General features: G+C 40.5%; 1 protein-coding gene and 1 long non-coding RNA gene across 2 annotated transcripts in view; one reads left to right on the top strand and one right to left on the bottom strand.

The window, feature by feature from the left end:
- Positions 1-27,453, top strand: part of gfra1a (gdnf family receptor alpha 1a) — a 153,580-nt gene that overhangs the window by 25,645 nt on the left and 100,482 nt on the right. The window lies entirely within an intron of this gene.
- LOC127660634 (uncharacterized) overlaps positions 1-27,453 on the bottom strand; it is a 115,905-nt gene that overhangs the window by 1,230 nt on the left and 87,222 nt on the right. The gene's annotated exons all lie outside the window — the stretch shown is intronic.

Here is a 27,453-nt window from a genome sequence, read left to right on the forward strand (position 1 = left end):
GCTCTTGCCCACCTCTCCATTGTACAAATATGGAGCAAAACATAATGTTTTAACAAGTAATTTTCTTTCTCCCAGCATGCTAACTAGTCATTAGTCAATTTCCTAGGTTTTCAACACAAGGAAATCTCTTCCAATTTGTAAAACGCTATTTATTTATTTATTTTTCCATTTATTTTTCCGTTTCTTTGGTATTCTGTTGCCAGTAATGACATCATTTCTCAACAGGCTCAGAGCAATGCATTTTATTATTTGAAATGACATTTTTTGACAGGCTCACTTTAAACAGAGCAAAGTTGATTATGAAGATTTTTACAGAGCTGTAATGAAGACAGTGCTGTCTGTAGGCAGTTACACTATAACACTGGTGAATACAGTCTGTCTGAATGTTCTAAACTTTCATTTAGAATCTGTGCCTGCTGCCTACAGTGCTGTCCAGGTTTTCACAGCTTGTACCTTATACATTATTCACCAGGCCTGATTCATCGAAACCTGAGAAGTCTGGTGCATGTGTAAGAGGTAGCAAAAGAACAAGGTTGAGTTTGAGAGAGTGTAGAGAGGAAGTGTGTGGTAATAGGACCTGCCAGGAGTGCATTTGTACATGTGTTTGTGTGTGTTTCTTCACATAAGCATTGTGTAGTATTTAGAAAGTCTGTGGTGTGTGAATTTATGTGAGTGATGAGAGATGTGGCAGTCACAAGCTAACGTATGGCATCTGTGCAAGTGCATGAATGTGTGAGACTTCTTTACACTATCCTCATGTGACCCAGCGTCCACACGCGTAGACACTGTATTTTGCCTTCGCTATATGCAACGCATAATTGGAATGAATAAAAACCATTGAACAATTTTTTCATTGACACCTGGACACCTGCTGCAAGGGGACTCCTGTCTGCAGAAAGCAGAGGTCTGTCCAAGGGTTGAAAGTCTGACGACAAGAAGGGGTGATTGTCACACGGTATGTGCCGTGGCGCCATGCCCATCTGGGGACTAGAGTCTATAGCCAGTGCTGAAGCGGTCTCATATGCATCAACCCGAGTGGCACGGCTGAGGATGCCATATGCCCCAGGAGCCTCTGGAATTGTTTAGAGGAACCGCTGTGCCGGGCTCGAAGAGAGTGAGGCACCTGAGCACTGACTGAGCGCGCTCGTTGGTGAGACACGCTGTCATTGGGACTGAGTCTAACTCCATGCCGAGAAAAGAGATGCTCTTAACCGGGACGAGCTTACACTTTTCCCAGTTGACTTGAAGCCCTAGATGGCTGAGGTGCCTGAGCACCTGGTCCCTGTGAACGCACAGTAACTCTCTCGTGAGCCAGGATGAACCAGTCATCGAGGTAGTTGTGTATGCAGATGCTCACTTCCCTTAGCAGGGCAAGAGCTGCCTCTGCGAACTTCGTGAAGACGCGAGGGGACAGGGACAGGCTAAAGGGGAGGACCTTGTACTGATACGCCTGGCTGTCGAACGCGAACTGTAAGAACGGTCAGTGTCGAGGCAGAATGGAGATGTGGATGTACGCATCCTTCAGGTCTACCGCCACAAACCAATCTAGCTGTCGAACGCAGGTAAGAATCTGTTTCTGCATGAGCATTTTGAACAGGAGTCTGTGTAAGTCCCGGTTGAGAACTCGCAGGTCAAGGGATAATGCCGGCTGGCAGCGAAGCGAGCCGCACTCATCCCGAGCTCGGACGGAAGCAAGCAAACTTGCAATCCCGTGAGAAGAAGGAACGACGCGGGGGGCGGCTGAAGTTGCTTTCTCTCGTGAGAAAAGAAAGCCGCGACCACAATATTGCCATGGCTTTGTTCTCACACTGAGAACATGAACCATTCATAATACGCTGCCTGCATGTGGAAACGCGCCGTAGATCCAACAGCAGTGCTTATCGCCAGTAGAGGTGAGTGGAACAGTGGTGAACTCTTTTTGCTGTTGCAATCGTTCGGCTCCAAAGAAAAATTCTGACTGGCACTCGCTGCCCCGCTTCCCTTTATGCCCGTATGTCTGGGGCGGGGCATGCAAATTCTGTCTGCCAACTTGACATTGGCCTTTTCTCAGGTTCAGAGATACGTTTCGGCGTCCCAGGAAGACCCCTTGTGTCACTTCATTCGACACAACATCGAGTGAGTGACAGAAGGGGAACAAGGTGCATTTTGAATTTTCAAGAATGTTCTGGTCACCCTTTCCCATGCAATTACAGGGACTGTTGACTAAAACTTTCAAAAGTGATGCAAAAGCACCATACAAATGTTCCATTTGACTGGAGCACTGTATTACAAGTTTTCTGAAGACAAATGATAGCTTTGTGTGAGGAACAGTCTGAACCATAAGTCATTTTTCCAGACTGATTTCAATGTAAATTTGGATGCAGTAGGTTGACTTTTCTTGAGCAAAACTTGGTCTCCGCTTACTGAAATTTAAAATACTGCCCTCAGTGACCGAAGTGCAAAGTTTTTTATAATGTAAGGGCATCATATTATTTGTATCATATTATTTGACATACAAATCATAATAATGGTGACAACCAAAAACAACGTATTAAAAATATGATGAGCTCTGAATAATCACAAAATGAAAAATAACTGCAATAATCAACAAATACAATAACAGCGGCATAATTAAAATCTGCAAACAGTAAAGCTATGAGCATTACATTTTCATATGCATAATTTATTCATACTGCAAGGCATTACTGGGAGCAGAAGTGTGGCTTGCTGAATAATGCTTAAGCCTGATAAAAATGCAGAAAATAAGTCATGAAAAATATTAATTTGTGGTTATTTGAGTCTTTGAGGCTTACTTTGTTTAAAGCAGGGGTGCCCACACTTTTTTGTGTGATGATCTACTTTTAAATGACCAACTCAATAAGATCTACCAACTAAAAAAACACAGTTTCATTTAAAATAAGAAAATGCTTGTTGGGACTACTGCATGTATCCCTAAATGGAATTCATCTTCTAATTAATAAAAACAATATATATCAATGTGGATATCATTCAGTTTTAAAACTAAACCCAAAACACCTACAGCACAATAGATTACAATAGCCAGGGCATTTACCTCATTCTGATGACGAGTAAATATTGACCAGGCGAGGTTTTGTTTATTCAGTTGCCATGACAACTAGGTTTGCGCATACGCACCTTCCAAGGACTTCTGAGAATAGAGCGCGAAATTGCGATGCTACTGCCCGGATTAGGCAAAACTGTCTGATTCCATTCAGAAGTCCTTGGAAGGCGCGTATTCGCAAACCTAGTTGTCATGGCAACTGAATAAACAAAACATCGCCTGGTCAATATTTACTCGTCAAGTGCAAGTCAGACAGAAACTAAAAGATGGAAAGACATTATATTTATTTTTATTAAAATTTAACTTAAGTACAATGAAATTTTGTGCGATCTACCATTATTGCCTTTGTCGATCGACTAGTAGATCACGATCGACTTATTGGGCACTCCTGTTTTAAAGGATAGCAGAAACAGCACTAGTCAAAGCATAATGCTTTTCACATTTTCTTAAGAATAATATGGGGAAGGATTGAATACACTGGAGATAAAAAGTACTCGCTGGTACCAGATTCGCTTTGTACTCAGAACTACCGGTACTGCAGAAACACTGGTATTGTTACATCTTAAATTTTATTATCGACATGGTACCGAAGTACCAGCAATTTTGACAACTCTAGTGGCAATGATATTCTTAAAAAAAGATCACATTTTGTGTTCCACGTAATAAAGTCATAGTTATTGGAACAAAAAAGTTACTCCTTCAGACTCCATACTCTTGCTGTGTGTTATGGGTCCTCAAGTGCACAAGCTGCCCGTGTTGCTACCCGTACAGTATGTTCTGTAGTTTGCAACTTGGGGGTCTCTTCATTTAAATCATTAATGGGCACACATTGAAGGCGCTCAGTAGACTTAATGCTTGCCTCTCTGCCATGCTGCTCTGCTGACTGAATGACAGCAAAGCAATTTTCCTCAAACGGTTCCCTCTGGGCACTGATTGCCACCAGGCAGGAGCTTTTGCTTTTAACCGCAATCCCAGTACTGTAGCTGCACTCAGACAACGGCCCCATATGTGTTTCCACTCACACACTTAGCTCCCCCTTTTGACCACTGGAATACCTGTTGACCCATCAAGAGGGCCAGGAGCAAAAAGAAAAATTGTGGTCCCACTTTATATTTGGTGTCTTTAACTACTCATATTAGCAGTTCTATTAATGTTCAACATATTGTAGAGTATGTGTTACACTACTTTTAAGGATGGTAAACTTTGATTGCATTCATACATTTTTCAAACAGGCTTTGTATTGTAACGATTGAGGACTGAGGCTGACAAAGGTTGAGGATCCAAGTGCAGTTAACTTTATTTAAACGAATGGAAACAAACAGAGATGAACAAACAAAACTACCACGATGGGCAAAAATGAAAACAAAACACAAGAACACTGGAACTGGGAACACAGGCATGGGAACGAACATCACCAACATACAACCACGTTCACAAACAATCAACGAAAGACAGGGACTAAACCAAAAACCAGGATATATACATGAACATAGAACTAAGGGGCCAATGAACAAACAGAACACCAAACAAGATAACGAGGGAAGCAAAAGGCAAACTTAACGAGGGCAGGTGAAAACAATGAACAGTGAACACGAGGGCTGACAGGAAGACTATGGAGGTACAAGGGTGACAAAAGTGAAAACTAAGGAATAACAAAAGTGACAAAATTGCAAACAAAGGGCAACAGTGAGACAAGACAGGGTAACCGTTACATGTATACAGTTTATTTGGAGTCCCACAGCCACCTTAACCCAAAACCTACCCTCACCCCTGACCTTATCCTATATACTAAACCTAACCTAACCTTAGGTTAAACGTAACCTAAATGTGAATCTTGCAGTAGTTTTGAAGAACATTATATCAAATGCTTACTTTTTAATGCAAGTACATAATATTCAAATTTATAAAACCTGATATAAAGTGGGACCAGAAATGTGAAAGGCAGGTTTTGCTTGGGCTCTTTCTCTAATTCTCCTTCCCTTCCTGTGGTAGGTGAGGCATGGAAGCAGTATTACAGGCCTAAATCCCCACAGTGAGATGAGGAGGGATTTACTGTGCTGCTTATGAGAGAGATGCACAAGACTCTGTGCTTGAGTTCCAGATTTACATTCAAAGAAAGGAATGTGATAGAAACAGTGGGCTCTGAAATGTAGTAATGACTTAGAAATGTCCCAGTAGGTTAAGCACAGCAGAGGGCATGGCTTAATATTCATTATGGGAAATGCCATTCTGGTGGCTTAATAAATCTGTTGTTATTACTGATTTTACCCCTCACTTCCCTTTTATGGGTACATCCCTATGGATGTTCTATTATGTTTTGCATGGTAACTTCTTCCTTAAAATCTACCATGTATAACAAGTTATATATCCAATATGAGAAGTTCTATAATAATGCATTTATTACTTAACTTCAAGCTGGTACATTTGCCTGCATCTGCCTTACAGATACCTAAAGGGATAGTTCACCCCAAAATTAAACTTGAAAACCCATTCAACTTTCTTTCTTTCATGGAAAATAAAAGGAGATGTTTGGCAGAACGACAGCTCTAGTCACCATTCACCGTACGGAAATAAGATTTCATACACAATGACACATGAAAGTTCTTTAGAAGTTGTTGTTCTCATGTGAAGTAATGCAAGTCTCTCAGTGAGCTACAGGTCTTGTGAGTATGAATGTATAGTATACTTGTGGGTATGAAGGTATAAGGAGTAATATCTGAATATTTTTATAGACTCATTTTTTATCCCAGCCTTCTCCTGTGACCTGATGCAAAATATGGCCATAAATCACTCTTTCCTATGATGGAAAGAACCATGTTAAACCTGCAAAACCTCCACTATGAGGGTTCATGATTTTTGTACTGTGTGTATGTGAACATTTGTGAGTGTGTGTGCAATCGCATGGGTGCAATCAAGCTTTCCAACCTCTGAAGGACATCTACAACATAGTTTACATTGAAAACAGAATTATAGCGCATAAATGTGGGATTTGCCTTTCAGAGAAGTGTGTAATAACTGGATTTACTATCAGAATTGGTCTCTAATTGATTAACGCATTTCAAATAGCTCTGCTCGCGTCACTTTTCCATATACACAGGGCTTAAATTATTTTGTCCCCAAGTGGGATTTGATTAAATGCAGTGTCTCATGTCAGATTGAGTTTTACAATGGCCCATATGTTGTCTCATGTGACACCAGCATGGGTTACATGGATAAAACTAATTGGAAAAGTCTGCCATGAAGCATAACAGCAGACAGCCCATGTGAATGTGAGAGTGGGAGTAAAAGTATGGGTTCGAGTTTCAGGGGGACTGCATCAGACGACGCACCTGTTCTCCTCTCTTGCCTGGTTAAATGAGGAGGGTGGGTCATGTGTCCTTTCACCATCTGCTGTCAGCTTAAAGGTGCTATATGTAATATTTTACTGTACTAAATCATAAAATGACCATAATATGTCATTAGAGAATTAGAAAAAATGCTAAGTTGAAATACTGTCTTCTCTGGTAAAAAAGCCACTATATTCTACTTTGAAATTTCCATTCCAGGCCGGAATTTCTGTTTATGTTTTGGCCTGTGTGATCCCGCCCACTGCCCACTCACCAATAGTATTTAGACACTGCTTGGTTGCCAGATTTGAGCAAATTTGCAGGCAAACAACACTGCGTGCTTAAGCCACGGAAGCCAGCAAACTAATTGGATCAGAAATAACAGATTCCACCCGACCTAAAAAGCCTCGCCATCCATTAAAAAAACACCATGACCAGAAGCATAGTAAAACAAAGAGACATTTTGGAGATACCTTTGGAAGATGGAGTCAGCTTAAAGCCCAGAAATCCTTTAAAACAGCTGCTGAGTTTGCTAATTTGCATATCAACATTCTGGCAACCCTCATGAGCTTCGAGTCTGGGGTGTGGCAGACAACTCTCCAGTATTTTGAATTTGGACTGCAGTACCCATTTCAAACACTTGTTGTCAATTTTACTTATAGCACCTTTAACTTACAAAAACACTCTCAAGCTGGTGCACAAGTACACTGTAAAATCACAAACCTTGTGCCATGGGCACAAAATAATACAATGAAATGGCTGCTTTCTACAAATATTGAAAATCAGATGAGAGTAACAGTTGGTTAAAGCACATATCCTGAATTGTCTAAAATTTGATTGTGACTGCATTTAAACTTGTCCGACAGTGCATATTCTCAACCTCAGTCAGCATGCCCACAGACAACAAATACTCTGTCCATCTAATGCATGTTGCATAAAAAATGGCAAGATTTGGCTGAAATCACCAGGGATCTTATTGATGCAATGAACGTTTTTGAGGAATCACTGAATTTGCCAGTTTTCAAATCGCTGAATGATATTCAGAGTTTTGCATGAAGCGCTATATACCTTAGTATTAACTAGATAACCACAAGAAGAATTATATAATGTTTGTGTAAAAATCAATACTTATTACTTTTGGATGGACAGAAATTCTGATTACAAATAATTACAAATCTGTTTTTATTGTTCAACATTGGTCTCAACTCGACGAGGCACCAAAAACATCAGAATCCACCTGCTCACGTGGTCAGAAATCACTAATCTGGACTACTGCGATAACATGGTGTCTAACTAGTGGGAAAAATGTAATCTTTTCCTCACAGTGTTAGGTAGTGATGTGGACGTTGAGAGCCCATTAGCAGCTGTGAGATTGTGAGCGAAAGAGAAATCACTTTTGAGGTGAGAGTGGGAAAAAGCTGTGGGGACTGATAACCATCAGTCTGCTGAGAGGTTTGTTGTTACACTGAAATTAGAATGAGATGAGATGAGATGAGTTGTTGAGAGAATGACTTTAAAGGTGGGTGTTTAGCCAGGCGAATCAGTCCACTAAAGTGCTGGTGTGTAGTCTGTACAGGGGAATGTTTCATCCAATCACACTTAGTGAGACATGCCTCACAACAAGACACTTGGCATTCTGCCCTGAAGTTTGGTTTTTCTGTCTTTTAAAACTGTTTTTCAAAGCTTAAGTGTGTAACCTTTTCTTTGTTAAAATGCTTTTTCCAGTTTATTATGCAGAGACAACTGTAAGTAAGCGTATTGTATTTTTATTTTTTTTTTAAACTGTAAACTGTGTCTCCGTGGCTCACATAATTTCCTCTGTTGTTTTGAGCAACCTGTCTATACCAACATAAAAACACTGACTCCACCAATGGCATGGGGGGTGTTGGGGGGAAAACACAGAATCTGTAATACTTTATGCAGTTCTTTTATACAAGTCATTTTCGGTGCAATTTCATAAAAAAATCTGAGGTTTTTATTTGTTACCTAAGTATCAATTTAGTATTGATACCGAGGAACCAGAGCTGGTATCGTACCAAAGACTAAATTTATTGGAGCTATTTAAATTAAAAGAAACTATGACTGATACTATATTAAGATAGGTTTGTATATAGACAGATACGTATATATAGACATTTAGAAATCTGCTGTTTTACAATAATCAATTTTGGTATTGTGGTGGGTCAACTTGACATCCAATATAAAATCTAGGTCCTGAAGCAAAGCCAGTTCGGATCCCCTGTTTTATGTCTCTCTTTCTGCTCTTTCTAACTTTCTAAATATGTACTCACACTTCATATACTCTTATAAGATTTGTAAGTCAAAGAAGCCCTTTGCTGCAGGCTGTCTTGCATCTAGAAGTCGATAAATAAAGAACCAAAGATTGATCACCCAGAAGACCTATGTCTCACAAGCCACAAGTGGCTCTTTGTTAAAAATCAAGTGGCTCATCGGGTGTCTCAACATTCACCAACACATGATCGTTTAAAACTTTCTAGAGATAACTTTCCTGCATAAAGTGTGGGTGCGATTGCAAATTTGCAAAAAAAGTGTGATTTTCTTTTTCCCGAATTTGTCATACAGCCTACTCCTGGTGAACAAGGTTTGAAATTAACAACCACCAAATGCATACAAATTATTTTGCTGATGTACCAGCCAATGTGGAGGGCAACCTATAAGACTTCTCGGAGTGATGACAAGAAATTAGACACAAAGACATGCGTTTGATGGTGATTTTATTTTGAAGAACAGACGAATGAAAAGCCGCCAATGCGCGTCTGATTTGATATGTGGGCGCAGTGAGCTCTGCTGTTCACTAGAGCAATTAAAGCGCTTCACCAAGACACGCACATGCATAGAGTTCTGGGCCTCGATTCCCAATAACTATTGAACTTAGAGGTTCAATACGACCTAATTTTTTTGTGCACCCAGGGTGTGAAATAACAACCGTCACCCGCAAAATGCAATGAGACTCAATCCAGTTTTCAAGCTCCTCATCCAAATGAAGGTATTTCATGCACGAGTAATTTCGCTCATCTACCCACAACAGGCAGGTGATCTGTAAGACTTCTTGGAGTGACACATGATGTTAGACACAAGACACGTGCTTTTTTTTTTTATTATTATAAAAAAAACAGACAAAAGAAAAGGCGTCATTGCTTGTGTCATAATCTCTGTTTGTTCAGAGGAGTGCAGCATGAGCCTGTCTCATGGCTCACACGCATGTAAAGAGTTATCGCTCCTTTTTCTCTGTTTAATTCATCTGAAAACTTTTTGCAAGAAAAATGCCATCTATGAGAATGCTGCAAATGATCTCCGATCATCTCAGGAAGTGCTGTGAGTTTCGCTTTATTTCTACTGAGCAGTTTGCTCTTACACATTGTGAAAACAACTCTGCAGGTTTAGTAACCTATGTGTTTGTGTGTGTGTGTGTGAGTGTGTGTGTGTGTGTGTGTGTGTGTTAGGGCTGTCAAAATTGCTAAAAAATGACGTTCGAATATTCCCTAGAAAAAACACACATATATTCGAACTATTCGAATATCTGGTTGCGCATTTTTTCAATGACGCGCATTACGTCAACAACAGGACAAATTAATACAAAGAGACAGAACTGCTTATATAGGTAGTTTATTTAATTTTAAACATATTTAACAACGTATTACCTACACAAAAAAAAGTAAAACAAATAATGGGCAAGACCGCAAACCTCACTCTCACTCGCAATATCTAATTAGTCAGTACAAGCTAATGTTTCTGTTTAAAGTTAAATAAAATGAGGCACACAATTCCGAGAAATGTGACAACACCTTTACCCTGAGGTTCATAAAAAATAAAGTGCTATTAAAAACGAAAAAGGCTACTTACATTCTTGGTGCTTGTATTAAAAAAAAAAAAGGGAAGGAAAAAAAAATGACTGCAATTTATTCCATTGTCTTTTTAGTGCACTGTCACCGTCGGGTCTACAGGTTATTTGCCAAAAACACAAGACAGTCCACATTTGAAGGGGCCAGTGCTGATCTCTTTTTATTTACTATATTCCCAGCGGAGGAAAAGACGCGTTCAGAGCGCACTGAGGATCCGGGGATGGAAAGATATTTCTTTGCCATCTGGGCGACGTGAGGGTATCTCCCAGAGCCCAAAGTTTTCCACCACATGAGAGGATTTTGTTGAGCAGGTATTGGAGACTCTTGTTCATACATCAACATTTCTTTTTGAAGTAGCAAACTGATGTCCTGGTCTGGGCTGTCCGTGCAATACGTGTCTCCGAAGAGACACCCCATAGCAGATAACGCAGTTTTCTCGGCAGGTTGCTGATCACGGGGCTGTCCGGCAGAGGCCTCACTTCCTGTGCCTCCTTTCACATTCACTTGTTTCATCTCCTCCAGTATAGCCACCTGCACCTGCCGTCTCTGCTCCTCTTTTAAATGAACGAGGCGATGAAAGCGTGGATCCAGGTAACTTCGCTTTGTTAAGCAGCATAAATGCGCCCTTTTCCTCTCTATAACGCTTCTCCAGATCTGTGACGATCTTTGTCTTCATCTCTGACAATGCAGGTGGTTCTGGTTCGTCTGGCGTTTGCTTGTTCAGTTGAGCGAGTAGAACATGTATTAAAGGCAGTACAGCTGACGCTGTTGGATATTTGTCAGTTGAAAGTGCTTCGGTTGCCACTTTAAAGGGTTTAAGGACCTCTTGCACCTGCGATAAATAAGTAAATATAATGCGTTGATATTAGGACAGGTTTGCATTTGTCCAGCTTATTAACATTCACACAAAGTGAATTAGGGCCATCATTCTACCTATTTAAAAAAATCTATTTGGACAGTTTTGTATTTGTCCAGCCTATAATGGTAAATATTTCATACACTATGCTCACCTTTTCCATTAGGGACCATTCGCTTGTGGTCAGCTCCATTCTTGACAGTTTTTTCTCGAAGATGACAGCAGACACAGCTGCTTGCTGCTCCGATGCACGGCATATCATTTCATATGTGCTGTTCCATCGCGTCGGACAGTCGTTAATCAGCTTCTCAGTTTTCAATCCCAAAAGTAGTTGTTTCTGCTGAAGGAGGTAGCTGTCGGCGGAAGATTTGCTGAAATGTGAGGCCGCCACTTTCAGCCTACTAACAGGGATTTCAATGGCTCTGACCCCGAGCCCTTTACGCACAGCCAAGTTTATTGTGTGCGCAACACATGGTATATTTACTGTTTGAAGATGTCTCTCCACTGCATTGACGTAATTAGTGGCATTGTCCGTTGTGATGGCAATCAGAGATCCCCTTTCTATGCCAAAAACGTCCAAGATCTCTTGAATGCATTCGCCTACATTTTCTGCAGTGTGGCTTACCTGAAGCTCTTTTGTTTTTAGCACATTGTTAAGCATTTCCCAGTCATCATTAATCCAGTGGGCCGTTGCTGTAACATAGGATGCTGTTGCTAGGGATGTCCACCCGTCCGTGGTAAGAGCCACATCTTTGTCTTTGATTGATTCCTTTATTTTGTCTGAAGTGCTGTTATACACTTCTACAATTCTATTGGTGACTGTTCCACGGCTAGGGATATGGTACCTCGGTTCCATTGATTGACAGAACTCCCTGAATCCTGCCCCATCCACGACACTGATTGGTCTCATGTCCTTACAAATGAATGAAATTAATTTCTGCGTGATGGCCTCTTGTCGTGATGCAGACAAAGAGTGTGTGGCGGGCGGTGCAAAATAAGTGTCAAGACGCTGCTGTTTAGCTGGAGTTCCACACATTATGCCATGCTCATTTGGGTGCACATTTTCGAGATGTGACCTCATGTTGCTAGTGGTCGAATGGTATGCTAACTGCATCTTACATAGCTTGCATACAACTTTATCTCGCGGCTCCACAATTTTACCATCTACCGACCAAAATCCAAAGTACTTCCAGACATGGCTTTTTAGATTTTGGGGGGTTAAAATCACTTTCTCTGCTGCGGTCGAGTTGGGCTCTGCACTTTCTGCCATCTTCCATATAAATCAACTTTCAACAGTGAGTGACGCGGCTGTACCAGTGCGACTCATGTGACCTGTCCCTGATCCCTCAGGCAGCGTGCACGCCCACTCGCAAAGCAGACAGCCGCGCCTCTGCTACCGCGGGCGTTTTTTTTTCCTCACATTCGAATATTAATTTTCACCTTCGAATTTCTGTTTTTTAAAACTATTCGAATATATATTCGAATTTAGAATATTCGTTGACAGCCCTAGTGTGTGTGTGTGTGTGTGTGTGTGTGTGTGTGTGTGTGTGTGTGTGTGTGTGTTAAACAAAGATGAAAGTAATTAAATCATATAATAAAACAAGACACCTTGTACCTAAAACTGAGTTCTGTTTTATTTTCCTTAGGCAGCATAAACTGTATTACCAAAGTGCAATACAAGCACACACATTTGGCAGCATTTTTTTTTGGGGGGGAACATGATTATCATTCAAATATGTTTACATTTCAGCCAGCCCAAAAGGGAAGTGAACCTTTTCATGATCAATTGTAAAATTAAGTAATTTTTGAAGACCCGCACAAACTCATGTACTCAATTCCATATTGCAACATGTTACCTATTAATTGTTGCATATTTGTTTGTTTTTGTGTTTCTGAATAGTTCATGGGCATAATAAACTATTTATTTTATTGAAAATCTTTGTTTTTAGAAAATAGTAAATTATTAGTTTGTGCTATGGCTCATTTGAAAAAATGCTTCAACCAAAAATAAAAAAATTGCTCCTTTATGACAATTTTTTCCCGACCCTTGCTTTAATGAGAGCTTTACCAAAGCAGCAGATGCAGAATTAAGGACGCCTGATACATATAATCTGTTCCAAAACCTAGTTAGCTGTCTATATAGGCAGCATTTTAAGGTTTCTTATCATGCTTACAACAAAAAGGCAGTTCCAAAATGTAGGAAGCTTAATTATGCTATCTCCTTAGATAACTTGTTTAGGCCACATTCGAAGACAGCATTAGAAGTATCTTGCACAGAATTGTGTTTCTCCACAAAAACACACAATAAAAAGAGAGTAAATCTATAACAGTATGTTGATATTTTGTTACATCCCCAGACAAATAGAAATAATTTTGCGCTTAATCAGTGTGTTAATTTCACACATCCACATTTACAGTGTTTGTACAGAGTTATGCCTTTGAATTGTTTAGCATTTTATTTGCATATATTAAGGAATACATTGAGGTAATTTTTTGTACAGTAGTGATAAAATGCTCTCTTTTCAGGTAATATTAGATGTTACGCATGCCTTACTGAGCTAACTATTTCTTGTCATAGCTGCTTAGCTTTAGTGCATCTGCAACAACTGTTTGAGTGTCACCAACAAAAGAGCACTCTGGTAATAACCTTGTGATATCTGATAGGCAGGGGGAAAGACTGATAACATGTCATTAACCGGAAAAAGAAATCTTCATAGCCTCATCATTCTATGACTGAGCACTCAGTCATCAATCGATTAAAGATGGTATAGGATAGCATTTGTAAGTCACTTTAAACTACTGTTACTTTCTGCAGAGGTTCATATGTTTGTAAGGAACTAACACATCCATTTAGTTTGACCTGATCATTTTTAATTTCAGACAAAGTGACAGTAAAGTCAAAGAAGGTTTAAGTGTATATTGTGGCAGGGTGGAGGGCGGGGCCGGGTCGTGATTCTACACACCGGTCCCTTATCAGGCTAATTAAGCCTCAGAGAGGGATAAAGGCTGACTGTGGAGGATGGTGCGGGAGAGAGAGATCGTTTACGGATATGTCCATCATGTGTGTGTGTTTGTGTCTTTTTAAGTTTATCATTAAAACTATTATTTATATTGCCAAGCCGGTTCTCACCTCCTCCTTTCCATTAAACCATGTTACACTGGTACCAAATCCTGGGAAGGAGGATGGATGCCCGTCGCGGATTCCTCGACACTGCTCTCCACCCGGGGGAGCGCCGCTGCCATCCGCCGGGGGACTGGGGACTGGACTCCCCGACCGCCTGGAGCGATAGAGCCGCTGCCAGGGGCGGAGCAATGCCCTGCCATCCCCCAGAAACGCGGAGGGGTCGACAGAAGACCGCCGTCCGCGAGGGGAGGAGGGAAGGGACTCCCCGATCACCTGGAGTGGTAGGGCCACTGCCAGGGGTGGAGGAGTGTCTCCAGGAGTCGCCATGAACACGGAGGGGCGTTCTTTCCGCCGGGGGTCGTGGGTCTGACTCCGCTCCTGGTTTTTCAAGACAAGCTGAAATGCGGTTTGCAACCCATTTTACTTTTGTAATCGGATGTATTTCCAAGTGAAACAGGAGTTTCCATCGAGAAAAGAATGTCGGATTAGTCTTAATTGTATCCATCGCAAATTGATTGGATTGTGAAAAGAGGGAGCTCCCTGTCTGTCACTCACTCGACGTTGTGTTGATGTAGGGGTTCACTAGGGGTTCGATCTTGAGAGCCCCAATCACCATTGCTTAAAATAGAAAAGGCCAATAAGAATTGACGAGTGGACTTCGCATGCCACTCTCCGATGATGTACGCCACTCATTCAGATTTTTTAGGAGCCGAGCGCATGCTTGTGTTCGTCCTCTCACCATTCGTTTATGTTGCTGGATTTTATGGCACATATCAGCTGTCACCCTCGCACGGTCGAGTATTGTGTTTCCCCTGGGTGCTTCGGCAGCTGAGTCTACTGTGCTAAAAGAGTACATTCATAAGAGTATATTTCCTTCTAAAAGAGCTTGTGCAAATGCTTGGCGTCTTTTTAAAGATGTCCTTCTGCGTTTGTGCTACTGGATGTGGCCGTTATCGCTCCACTCCGGACAGCCATGAAATCTGTCTTGAGTGCTTGGGGTGCCAGCACGTTGAGGCAGCTTTTGTGCACTGTTAATACATATAGTATAGTTTACTCAACTTAATCTTAAATTTTCACTATTCCTACTAGTGTTAATTAAGTTACCATTACTATCTAAATCCTTAAGTTGACATTAATAAAATCATTTAAGTGGTTCTAATTAAACATTATTTGAAGTGCCTTCAGTCAGGGAGGATGTGCAGCAAGCCCTGTTCGTTCGCCGTACTGGCCCAACCGGACTTGGTTCTCGGATCTGATGTTCCTGGCAGTAGTACCTCCCTTGCACATTCCCCTGAGGCGGGACCTTGCACTCAGAGGCAGGGCACGCTCTAGCACCAGCAGTAGTATATACGATCACTCAGGACAGAATGCTACGAGGAGGCTGTATGCCTTGAAGTGGTGTCTCTTCGCAAACTGGTGTTCTTCGCATGGGGAAGACCCACAGAGATGTGCCGTCTGTGCTGTCTTTAGTTCAGGAAGGGCTGGAGAGATGGCTGTCTCCCTCTACCCTGAAAGTGTACGTGGCTGCCCTAGCAGCATACCATGTTACACTGGATGGGAGACCCTCACAACAGCGTGACCTGATCAACAGGTTACTCAAGGGTACGAGGATGTTGAATCATCCTAGACCATGCCTGATTGAGGGATCTCTCTGTGGTCCTACCTGCCCTACAGAGAGCCACCTTTGAGACTCTAGAGCAGGCCGAGCTCAGAACTTTGTCTCTGAAGACGGCCCTCCTGGTGGCGCTCACTTCCATCAAGAGGCTGGGGGACCTGCAGGTGCTCTCTGTAACCAGAGAATGCCTGGAGTTTGGTCCAGCACACTCTCACGAGATCTTGAGTCCCTGGCCCGGTTAAGTGCCCAAAGTTCCCACCACTCCCTTTCAGGACCAGGAGGTCCTCAGAATAAATCTGAATGAGTGACACATCTCCTTTTATACCTGTATGTCCGTGGTGGAGAGTTGCATGCAAATTCCACTCGCCAATTGTCATTGGCCTTTTCTATTTTAAGCAAAGGAGATTGGGGTTATCAAGATCGAACCACTAGTGTCATAACATCGACACAACGTCTCGTTCCCTCCATCAGGGAACAGGAGTTCCCCTTCTGTCACTCACTCGAAGTTGTGTTGGTGAAGTTACACTAGGGGTCTCTCTTGAGAGCCTCAGTTGCCTCTGAGCTTTGAGAGAAGTCCAATGAGAATTGGCGAACAGAATTTGCATGTCCCTATAAAAGGAGAATCTTGCAACCTTATAACGCATTACCAGCAGCTTTCTCTTCTCTGCACAGCCGTGCAGTCTACACATCTGGGCACTTTGATGGCCTTTCACCCGAAGACCCTGACCGGGTTACGTGCCCAAGGTTCCTATGGCCCCCCTTCAGGGCCAGACAGTGAACCTGCAAGCGACTGCCCCAGGAGGAGGCAGACCAAGCCTTATCGTTGGCGTGTCCAGTGCGTACTTTGCACAACTATTTTGGACCTCACACGGAGCTCTATATGATTCCATGCAGCTCTATGTTTGCTGTGGCAGACAGTGGAAAGGGACGCTGGCCCCAACAGAGGTTTGTCCACGAGTTGCCCCCTTGCGGGTTTGAGTATTCTCTATGAGGAGCATGGCATTCTTGTGGGCAACCTCTCTAGCAGAATTGGGCAGAGCAGCAGGCTGGGCAACACCCAATACCTTTGTGAGATCAATAACCTCCGATGGTTGAGTCTGTCCTGTCCCGTGTTTCTTCAGGTCTGAGCACGTAGAACTCGGTAACATGGGACAGCTGACCAGGTGTGCTGCTTGCGCATTGCACCTTTTCCCCTTTTCTGAGGCAAACATGTGCACCTTTACCCCCAGGTGTGTCCACAAAAGCTCACTTCCTGGATGTTTTTCCTCCATCGACCTCTGGCTCACGAATTCGGTGGAGGATTTCCTGACCAGACCCACTACGGGTACTAATTACTCTGTATTGGAATAGGTGCTCCATAAGTATCAGTCATCATGATTACTCCCTGTGTTGTATTTTCCGTGGTATTGTCCCCCTGTCGGAGGACCCCCGTCTCCCTTGGGCAGCTCCCTCTACCCCCGGTCGCTGTGTTTGTAGAGCTCCTCCCTCACCAGGTAGGACCTACCACCGTGCCACTTTCATGTGTGGCTCATAAGCCCATGTGACGTATTTGCCACATGTGACCTACCCAGCCTGGGCAGGATGTGGTCTCCGCGGGGTCTTTTCTCCCTGAGTCGGAAAAGAACACCTTCCCCGATGCGTTTTATAGCGTTAGATGGTCCCAGCCTCTTCTAACAGCCCTATGGTGAACATAGAGAGAAAAGGCTGCCATACTTGGCACGTCGCTTTGTCTCCCCTCAAGAGAAGAGGGAGGCCGGGAACCTAAAAAGTGTATGGCATTTTTATGGGGCATTGGGGAAGGTTACGTGAAGCGTGGCGCGGGCTACTCCTTTGACACGCAACAACTTACTTGCACCTGCATTAGCAGTTCACATAACTGGATAGGGACCCCTAGTGCCACTTCACAGACACAACGTCGAGTGAGTGACAGAAGGGGAACGTCTAGGCTACTGTCGTAACCCCTGTTCCCTGTAGGAGGGAACGAGACGTTGTGTCCCTCTTGCCACACCACCGTACCAACCACTGTAATGGCCGAACCTTATTCTCGGCTCCTCAGTGCAAAACCTGACTAACCAGATGCACGATTCGCTCCTTTTATACCCGAATGGTGTCAGGTGGTTCGAGCGGTTGAATACTTAGAGGAATTTGTGATAGTAACTGACAATGAAAGTCATTTCAGAGGTGGAGAAAGCTATTCAGTTTTGAGTAAAGTTTACAAAGACAAACATTTATTAGTGTTGCTCCAATAAATTGTGTACAATAAGATCAGGAACGTCCATTAAGAGTGTAAATAGAGTCAATTATAATTCAAAATAATTCATGTTGACTTTAAAGACTCCATGAATTTGCTTGAGTTGCTCAGTTTTTGTCCCTTGTTAATGTATATGTATGATGATGTATGTAGCATGTAGTGACAAAGTGTGCTTACTTTGTCTTGGGCAGTCAGTGTGAATGCAGTAAAATAATGGTGTGCCTTTTAGGTCGATTTTTCTTTATGGTGAGATTTGTTTTTTATTTTTATTATTATTATTATTATTAAATAATCAGAAATAATGTTTTTTTTTATTAAATGTTTCTCATAAAGATACTGGCTTAACCACAAATTTGTTATGCTTTCCATCCCCCATCTCTGAATTTTTTTACTCTTTTTTTTTTTTTGTTCTTTCATACATGCTAAATAACCTCTCCATGCTTTCTACACAGATGGCAGAATATAGGGACATTGATTTTTTTTACCATCTGAGTACTATTTCAGTTGTCAGGGATGTGGAGAAAAAGTTGTGCTTGAGAGAAGTTATGTATGTTATTAAGGGAATGACTGTGCCGAGCTTCTCTTGAGAGCTGAGGGATAAAGCTCTTCTCAGTAGAAGACCTGGATGGACTTAATATCATGGTAGCTGGAGATCAGACCTGTTGGTGGTAAGTATGCATTTCAGCTGGGTATTTATCATCGGTGGCAGTGAAGATGGCAGGCTGGTTCTGGTAGTTGTGTTATTGGGAGATGAGGGACCCTAAGCCTCTGAGGTGTCCTAAGGTATCTTCAGGATGCCTAAGCTTTAGCCCTGCCATTTAGCATTCTGCCTCCAGCCCCCTGTGTTTATATGGAAGCAGGTCATTCTTGTTCTGGAGGTAGGGAGGAGTGGGTGTGGGGCTTAGTGGAGCAGACAGTCAGAGACAACACAGATACACAAGCTCATACACACAGACTTCTTCACAAATACACTTAAATTCGCACTCAGAATTGTATAAACCAACCCCCTCTACAGATATATGCAACATTTTCCTTTCAAAAGTACTATGATGGTACCGTGGTACAATGATGGTATCAGATTGTAATACCATGGTACTTCAACATATTCCATAGCACTGAATGATTTCCATATTCATATGCCATGGTATTTACATGATACTCCAAAGTATTTAAAAGAAAACCATTCTTCCTCAGTATTTTGTCTACTCTGATCACATGGTAAACCCACTTTCTTTCAGCTCCTCTAATCAGAAGTTAATCTTAAATATCCATGAGATGTGCGAATCACCCTCCCCATCTTCCTCTATCATGCAAACATCATTTTGCATGGCATAAAGCATCACACATAAAGCTGATCTCTGTCCCAAACGGCACAATCACTAACCAGCCACCTCAATGCCTCAGTCACACAAATCCTCCTTCGTTAATAGTGGTTTATCGTTTTTACTGCTAATGCAGGGGAATTGAAAGAAGGGCCCCCAAGGTGCATGACTGGGCCTCTGGCAATAGTAAAAAAGCAAATGTACATTTTCATAGGTTATTAGGCATCAATTTTCTGTGGATTAAGAGGCCTCGTAACATTAAGGACTATGAATGTATCAATGTGTGTGCGGTAATGCTGTTATCAGCTTAACAGAAGGCGCACACATATAGTACTGTTCACACTCACACATGTGCAGAGGTGAATAGTAATGCACTACATTTACTCCATTACATTTTAGATTAGGTTTAAAAGTAGGTACTTTTTACTCTCACTCAAGTTAATTTCTAATGATTTTTTTTTACTTTTACTTTACAATGGGTGGAGTTCCTCTAGTTACTGGGATTAATTTTAATTAATGTGTAATTTATTGATAGATTATTGAATGGGACTTTTACAAAAGCGGAAGTTCATACAGCTGCGCACGATGAGCCGCTGTCACAGACTGTCACTGCTGCAGCATCAAACTCTTCAAAGTGAAACACTTTCTTCGCTCTGCACAGTGAAAAAAAGAATAGTTTCGTCATGCAATGCCTTCATTTAACACCAAGACAAGCTAATATTTCAAGATTAAAATTACAGCTCCAATCTAAGGCAGCACGCTGAGGTAAATTTTGGCTCTAATTCTAACAATGGTCATTTTCAGAGTGATTCTATTTCCTATATTGTGAATGGCAGTTAGTGCAATATATTTCAGCAGTAATTGAATGAAATTAGTTATTTGTATGCTGACATATACTCATCAAATGTACACTTGAAATTAGAGTGGATAATGGGTAATAATGAGTGAACAAAAGTAGGGAACGAGTGGCTCATTCAGAATTCAGATACTCCTACAAAATGGTAGACACCCAAAATAGTGCACTATAGGGGCAGTTTCAGACACAGCAAATGTTCCACGTCCAGGGTTGGTGCCCTATGCACTAGGCTGGATACACTGCGTTTAGAGAGTGGTGGTACTGCTGTACAGAACTAATAATCTATATTCTTTTGACACTGAAAACTGTAACCACACTGAAATAAGAATCCACTCGGGACTTTAAAAGCTATGAAATAGCTAAAGTAGGCATTAATAAAACATGATCTTGCTTTGGTTTATAATTCAGCATTATATATAATATCCTTTTGGGACATTTTCACGTTTTCACTGTAATAATTACTAGAAATGTTTCCAAACCTCTCTTACTGACAAATTCATACAGATCTGACAAGAGCCCTTAAAGAGATAGTTCACCCCAAAATTACAATTCTCATTATTTACTCATGCCTCAGCCAGACTCATGCCACCCCTGATGTTAATTAAACTTTTTAGAAGAACTTCTCAGCTCTTTTAATCCATGCAATGCAAGTGAATGGGTGGCAACATTTTAAAGCTAAACAAAATCACATAAGTCAGCATACAATTAATCCATATGACTCGAGTGGTTAAATCAATATCTTCAGAAGCAATGTGATAGGTGTGGATTAGAAACAGAGAAACAGATGCCTTTCACATTCTTCTTCTTGTGTTTTTGGTGATTCACATTCTTCTCTGCATATCTACCCATGCTCTCTAGCTAAAAATGTCACTCACACTTATCAAATCACTTCTGAAGATATGGATTTAACAATTTTGACCTACAGAGCTAAAATATTTGTATATAAATCTTAATTTGTGTTCTGCAGAAGAAAAGAAGTCGTACTGTGACAGGGCAGAGACCGCGTCAATTCGTGATTCTACACAGCCGGCACCTTATAAGGCTAATCAAGCCTCCGAGAGGGATAAAAGCCGAATGTGGACGGTGGTGCGACAGAGAGAGAGAGAGAGAGAGCGTTTACGGGCAGCTGTCTGTCATATGTGTGTGTTTGTATCTTTTGGTTCAGTTTTATATTAAAACTATTATTTATATCGTCAAGCAGGATCTCGCCTCCTCCTTTCCCTTAATCCCTTTACACTGGTGCCGAAATCCGGGAAGGAGGAGGGATGCGCCGTAGTAGAGTCCTCGCCACTAGCATTAACCCCAACAGAGCGGCCGTGGCCATCCGTCGGAGGACGGAGGAGCCCGGCCACCTGGAAGCGTAGGAATGGTCGCCGACTGCGAGGGGAGGAGGGGCTCTCAATCAACCGCCTGGAACAGTTACAGCTGCCAGGGGTGGGGGAGACCCCTACTGTCCATGAGAACGCTGTGGGGTGTTCTGTCCGCCAGGGGCCAGAAGACTGCCTCCGATCCACCCAGGAGGCATGGCTGTCATCTGTTCCATATGGACTATTTGCCAAATATCCTTGCGAAACACATGTCCTCACAAAATATTAAAAAGTCCACTTCCATAGGAGTGGTCGAGGACCAAGTTACGGCGTATCGGAGAACCCGTTTTTTTTTCCTCTCTCTCACTCACTGCCGCTCCGCGTTGGCCTTTTCCCTCTCTTTAAAATTTTACAGTGTTTCCTTTCCCTTAATCCCATTACACATACACATCTGGGATGGCATGAGTAAATTATGAGAGAATTTTCATTTTTGGGTAAAATATCTCTTTAAGGCTTAGCCATAATGTAATATTCCGTCATCATTTCTCTACCCTCATGTTGTTTTCAACCAGTGTGACGCTTTGTATTCTGTGAAACACAAAAGATGTTATACAGAATGTTAGGGACTGACAGTCTCTGTCACCATTCACTTTCAAAATATGGAGAGAAAAACACATTCACTGAAAGTTAGTGACTCAGGCAAAAACTCTGTCTAATATCTCCTTATTTTGTTGCATTGAAGAAAGAAAGTCATACGGGTTTGGAACAACATGATAGTGAATGATGACAGAATTTCCATTAATAATAATAATAATTATTTAATACATGTTTAATGTGTATTATGCAATGGAATATAGGGTAGTTAACATCTATTATGTCATTTGTGAAAGTAACAAGTTACTCACTACTTGAGTACTCTTTTAATTGGATACTTTCTTACTCTTACTCAAGTAATTATTTAAGTTAGTACTTTTACTTCTACTTGAGTACAGTTTTTGGCTACTCATGAACATGTGTTGCATACATTTCCTCTCCTATATAATAGAAATACTTTTTCACATCATGCTCATTCACCTTTCTCTTTTTGTTTTCTACCCTCACCTCTCTCTTAATCTCAACTCTGTGGACTTTTTGTCACAGTTTATCTATCTTGTTTCTGTTTTTAATCCCTCCCACCCTCCCTGTGCCACTATTTTAGCAGTCCGTAGCTGATTGTAAATACGCTAAGGGCCACTGTCTATAACCAATGCCCACATTTTCATTTGTGGAGAATGGAGATTGGTTAACTAGAATGCTTTATTGATGGGCATCTTGCTGTTTGATTGACAAAATGAGCCTATAGACTGGCATGTTAAGGTCAATTGACATTTGTTTTCTTATACATTTTATATCAGTGGTTCTCAGATGGTTATCCTAAAAATTACCTGTTCTGATAAGGTCACAGACAGCAGGAAAACAAACTATGCAATATCCCAAATAATAAAATGCAAATAACTGTATAATTGAGCTGTGTGCTCAATCAAACTCTACAGTATTTTTGCATAAATGGATTTGACACTTGGTAGAAGCTAGCCAAATTAGGCGCATCCCCTCATCCAAAAAAAAAAAGAGCATAAAATACATAATTAAATAAAAATACAACCTAAACTAAACTCAATGAGCACTTTATTAGGAACAATATTGTGCTAATAAAGTGCCTGATTTGGTCTTCTGCTGTTGTAGCCCAAACGTCTCACATGGTTCAATGTGTTGTGCTCACTACAATTGTACAGAGTGGATACCTGAGTTACTGTAGCCTTTTTGTCAGCTCAAACTAGTCATTCTCTGTTGATCTCTAACATCAACAAGGAGATTCCATCTGCAGAAACATCTGGATGTTTTTTGTTTTTTTGTCACCATTCTGAGTAAACTTTAAAATCTGTTGTGCGTGAAAATTCTAGGACATCAGCAGTTACAGAAATACTCAAACCTGTCTGTCAGGCACCAACAATCATGGCATGGCCGAAATCACTGAGATTAAATTTTTCCCCTACTCTGATGGTTGATGTGAACATTAACTGAAGCTCCTGACTCATATCTGAATGATTTTATTCATTGCACTGCTGCCACATGATTGGGTGATTAGATAATTGCATTATTAAGTAGGTGTATAGGTGTTCCTAATAAAGTGAGTGTATATTGAAGGAGTTTTCTTGCAGAGATAATAAACAGGGTTTGTGTCGACCACAATTTGTGATGTGTGGTGAATCGCGGTGAGCATGAAACCATCTAAATCCAAGAGACATTTAGAAACCAAAATAGTTAATTTTCCTATTCAACCTATGTCATAATAATTGCTCTCGTAATAATTTTGCATATTATTCGGCCTATGCAGGTTCATGTTTATATTAATGCATTTCAATAGCCCTATTCGGCAATTGTTTCTAAGGGTGACATCTGTAAAAGTACATTTGAATGGCTCCTCTGTGATAAAACTCATGCGTTTGGATGACAATTAAATCATGAGGGACGAGCAAGACTTTTTGTCGACACATGATTGCAGTTACGCTTATATGGACAATTCATCAATCCACAAACTGTGTCCTCTGTATTTGCGTTTAAACAGTGGCGAATGCTCAGAGCCAGCAAACCCTTCTCTGCTGGCCTAACATGCCAGATAAATAAATATTTTTCATCCTTTCATTCTCAGTCCCCTTTTTGCCTGTGTATTTTCCCACTCTAATTAATCTTCAAACAAATAGAGAAAAATATAAAGTTTATTCAGATATCATAATTTATTCCTTGTTGTTTACAAGCAAAGTGTGACAACTTTTTCAGATTTTGCATGGCCGAAGAAAAGCTCATTAGCCAAAGCAGTGTGTGAGTCTGAGCTCCACCCCCTCAGACCTTAAGAATTTCTTCAGAATCCCTCAACAGTGCAAATGAATGAGCAACTAAAGTCAGAAATGTCAGATTGATCAGCCAATCAGATTGATTTATTTGTGCTTGCTGGGTGTGATCTTTAGGATATGTCCCGGTCAAGGCCTTCTAGCTGGCCTTGAGTGACGCAATCACGCTTTAAGTGATGTATGTAATTCAAGACCTGTCTGACGAGTTGGTTGTCATCACTGCTGGTATCGTCATTGAGAAAGAGATCCTTATGGATTTAAACCAATAGATGTTCTGCGTGACCGTGTGATTGCTTAATTTATTAAACAGGAAAGGAGGACTAATTTTCACTTCAAGTAAATTGGTAAGTGCTTTTTGCATTGTTTTAGCAACATCAGGACTTTTCTAAATGTAAATTAGGTTGCTTGAGCATTCAGTGACGGATCAAGCTTTGAAAAGTATACTGCATTCCATTGAACTGGATTTTACAACTTCCTAGTAGGACAAATGCAATGGAATGCATCTTAAAGTCAGAATTACAACTTGAAGGCTCATGCAGAAATTCTCAAATTCAGTTTCGCTGAGATGCAGGTGCATGATGTCACACAAACATGCCGACACTCAGGGAGATATACAAAGTAAGTAATAAACATTCACTTTATTAAGTAATATCGATAAATGTCTTTGTCTGCACATTACATGATATTAAAGCTTGTTTAAAAAACACTTGCAGAAACAGGTGTATAAAACATGGTAAATTATAATCTCTTTTGATAATAGTACACTGTAAAATATTTCAGTAATTTGAAGAGTAAAATACTGTAAAAATGCTACCGAAATAAGATGTTAATTGATTAACGAATGTTAACTGTAAAATATACAGTATTTTTTATATATATTTTAAAAGACAATACAGTAGTTTTTACATTAAAATGATTTAAAAATTTAATTATCTTAATGCAAAAAGTAAGATTTTCCTGTATAACTAATGGTAAAAAGAACAAGAGAGTACATGTCCTTTTTACAATAAATTATTGTTAAAATTGTTTTTAAAATGTCAATTGATATTACTAGTTAGCTGTGACATAATGTATGATGTCCAAAGGCATAGGGTGTCTTATTCATTGTGAAACTTTGTTTTCTTAATGGCATGAATCACACTAAAGGCACAACCCTCCACTGCGTTTCAATATGTTTGGAATTATGCTTATGTGAAAATACAATTTTGGAGGAGATATAGAAGCCACACATATACAGGACAGTAAAGATAGTTAAAGTGAAATTTGAGGAGCTATGGTAAAAATGGTTTTCTTAAGATTTATCTATCAAAATGGTGGAAATCATTTGGAATTAATCCCTTTACACTGTGATTACTCGACCCATATAAATGAGTAGCCATGCAAGCCATATGTATAAATGTATTTAGTAAACTTTTCTACATTAAAATGTGATATATGACAATGTTATTACATTACTACCATAATAATTTTTCTTTTTTAAGTAGACGGCATTTTTCTTTGCCATCTACTTAAGAGATCCCACTCATTGTGGTGGAGTGGCAATGTCATTTTATTATTGTGAATTATTTCAAACATTTCTGTTACACAATCCTCCAACTTTCACAACTGTCCATTACCGCCAGAGCTGTAACCCCGTGCAGCACAAACATCCGCATGTAAAATAATTGCAGTCCGAATAGTGCTAATGTTTAATTTTAAAGACAAATCTGTTAACATGTGTCCGATAAACAACTTTCTTTTTTGTTTGCGTTGCTACTTGATGTAAAATCTGGTTCTTGAAGCGAAACCAGTTGAAAACCACGGTTTTATATCATACAGTCTGCATTGTTCTATATGCAATTTATTTAGCATTATCCAATTTTAATTTATAGACATGTTTTTGGTGCAGTTAGTCAGGGCTTTTTAATATTTTGTGAGGACATGTGTTTCGCAAGGATATTTGGCAAATAGTCCATAACTATTCTGATTCATTCTTGTTGAATGACATGTAAACTTTTCAGTTTCAAAGGAGGACATTATTTTTTTTCCCTAGAAAAACAAAGCAAAGAACTATGTAGCATCTATTATAAAGACAGGACAAAAGAAACCTCTGCTAAGTATTGAGCTTAAATCTGCTTAATGTTTTACCTATTAAAGTGATAGTCTGTTGCTGGTGGGTATCTGTTATTTGAAGGTTTGGCTATAGTAAGCAATTGCAGTAGGCTTTATAATGAGAATCACAATAAATAAAAGTATATTAATGCTTTTCATACATGATTTAGGGAATAATGGTTACTCTCTCTGAACAGAAAGCACACTCTGTTATTAAAGAAAAAACTGTGGGGAGTTAGGGGCTGAGGGCAATGTTACTACTATGTGGTAGTGAGGGGTACATTAGGGATTACTTATTTACTCCCAGGACCCACAGTAAGCCTAATCTTTTATAAGCAGATCAAGCCTCTGCTTTCTCTCTCTCCCTTACTCTGAAATAATGAGAGTGAAAGAAAGGGAATCATTTGTAAGACATGCTATATTTTAGATATGTATTGTAAAGATAGAAATATTGGTTCTCCATGATCACTCCACTCCCTTTTCTTGGTTGGGGTCTAATTTTTATGCTTAAGAATGCTTGTTTCTGAGGCATTGAGCATATGAAAATTATTTTGCAAGGGTTGAGGAGAACAGTTGGTAAGACACTTGATGTAATAATATGTATGCTTAGTTCTTATAATAATCTAAAGTTGAATTTTTCAATGTTAAAATCCTTTCTCCTAACCATAAGCAATTTGTAGCTTGTGTAAACATGATGGCTCTTTGGTGCTTTCAAAACATTACTCTGTTTGTTTGAGCATACTGACCAGTGTATTGTTTTCTTAAAAGCTTCGTAAGTCTAAATAGATCGTAGAATCAATTTATGATTCATCTTAATTTTCCGGCACATTTCCCAAAAGCATCGCATTTTAAGTAATACTTGAAAATGCTCATAGATTTACCAGTACTCTGGA

Source organism: Xyrauchen texanus, chromosome 20 (assembly GCF_025860055.1).
Source record: "Xyrauchen texanus isolate HMW12.3.18 chromosome 20, RBS_HiC_50CHRs, whole genome shotgun sequence".
Lineage (NCBI taxonomy): Eukaryota > Metazoa > Chordata > Actinopteri > Cypriniformes > Catostomidae > Xyrauchen > Xyrauchen texanus.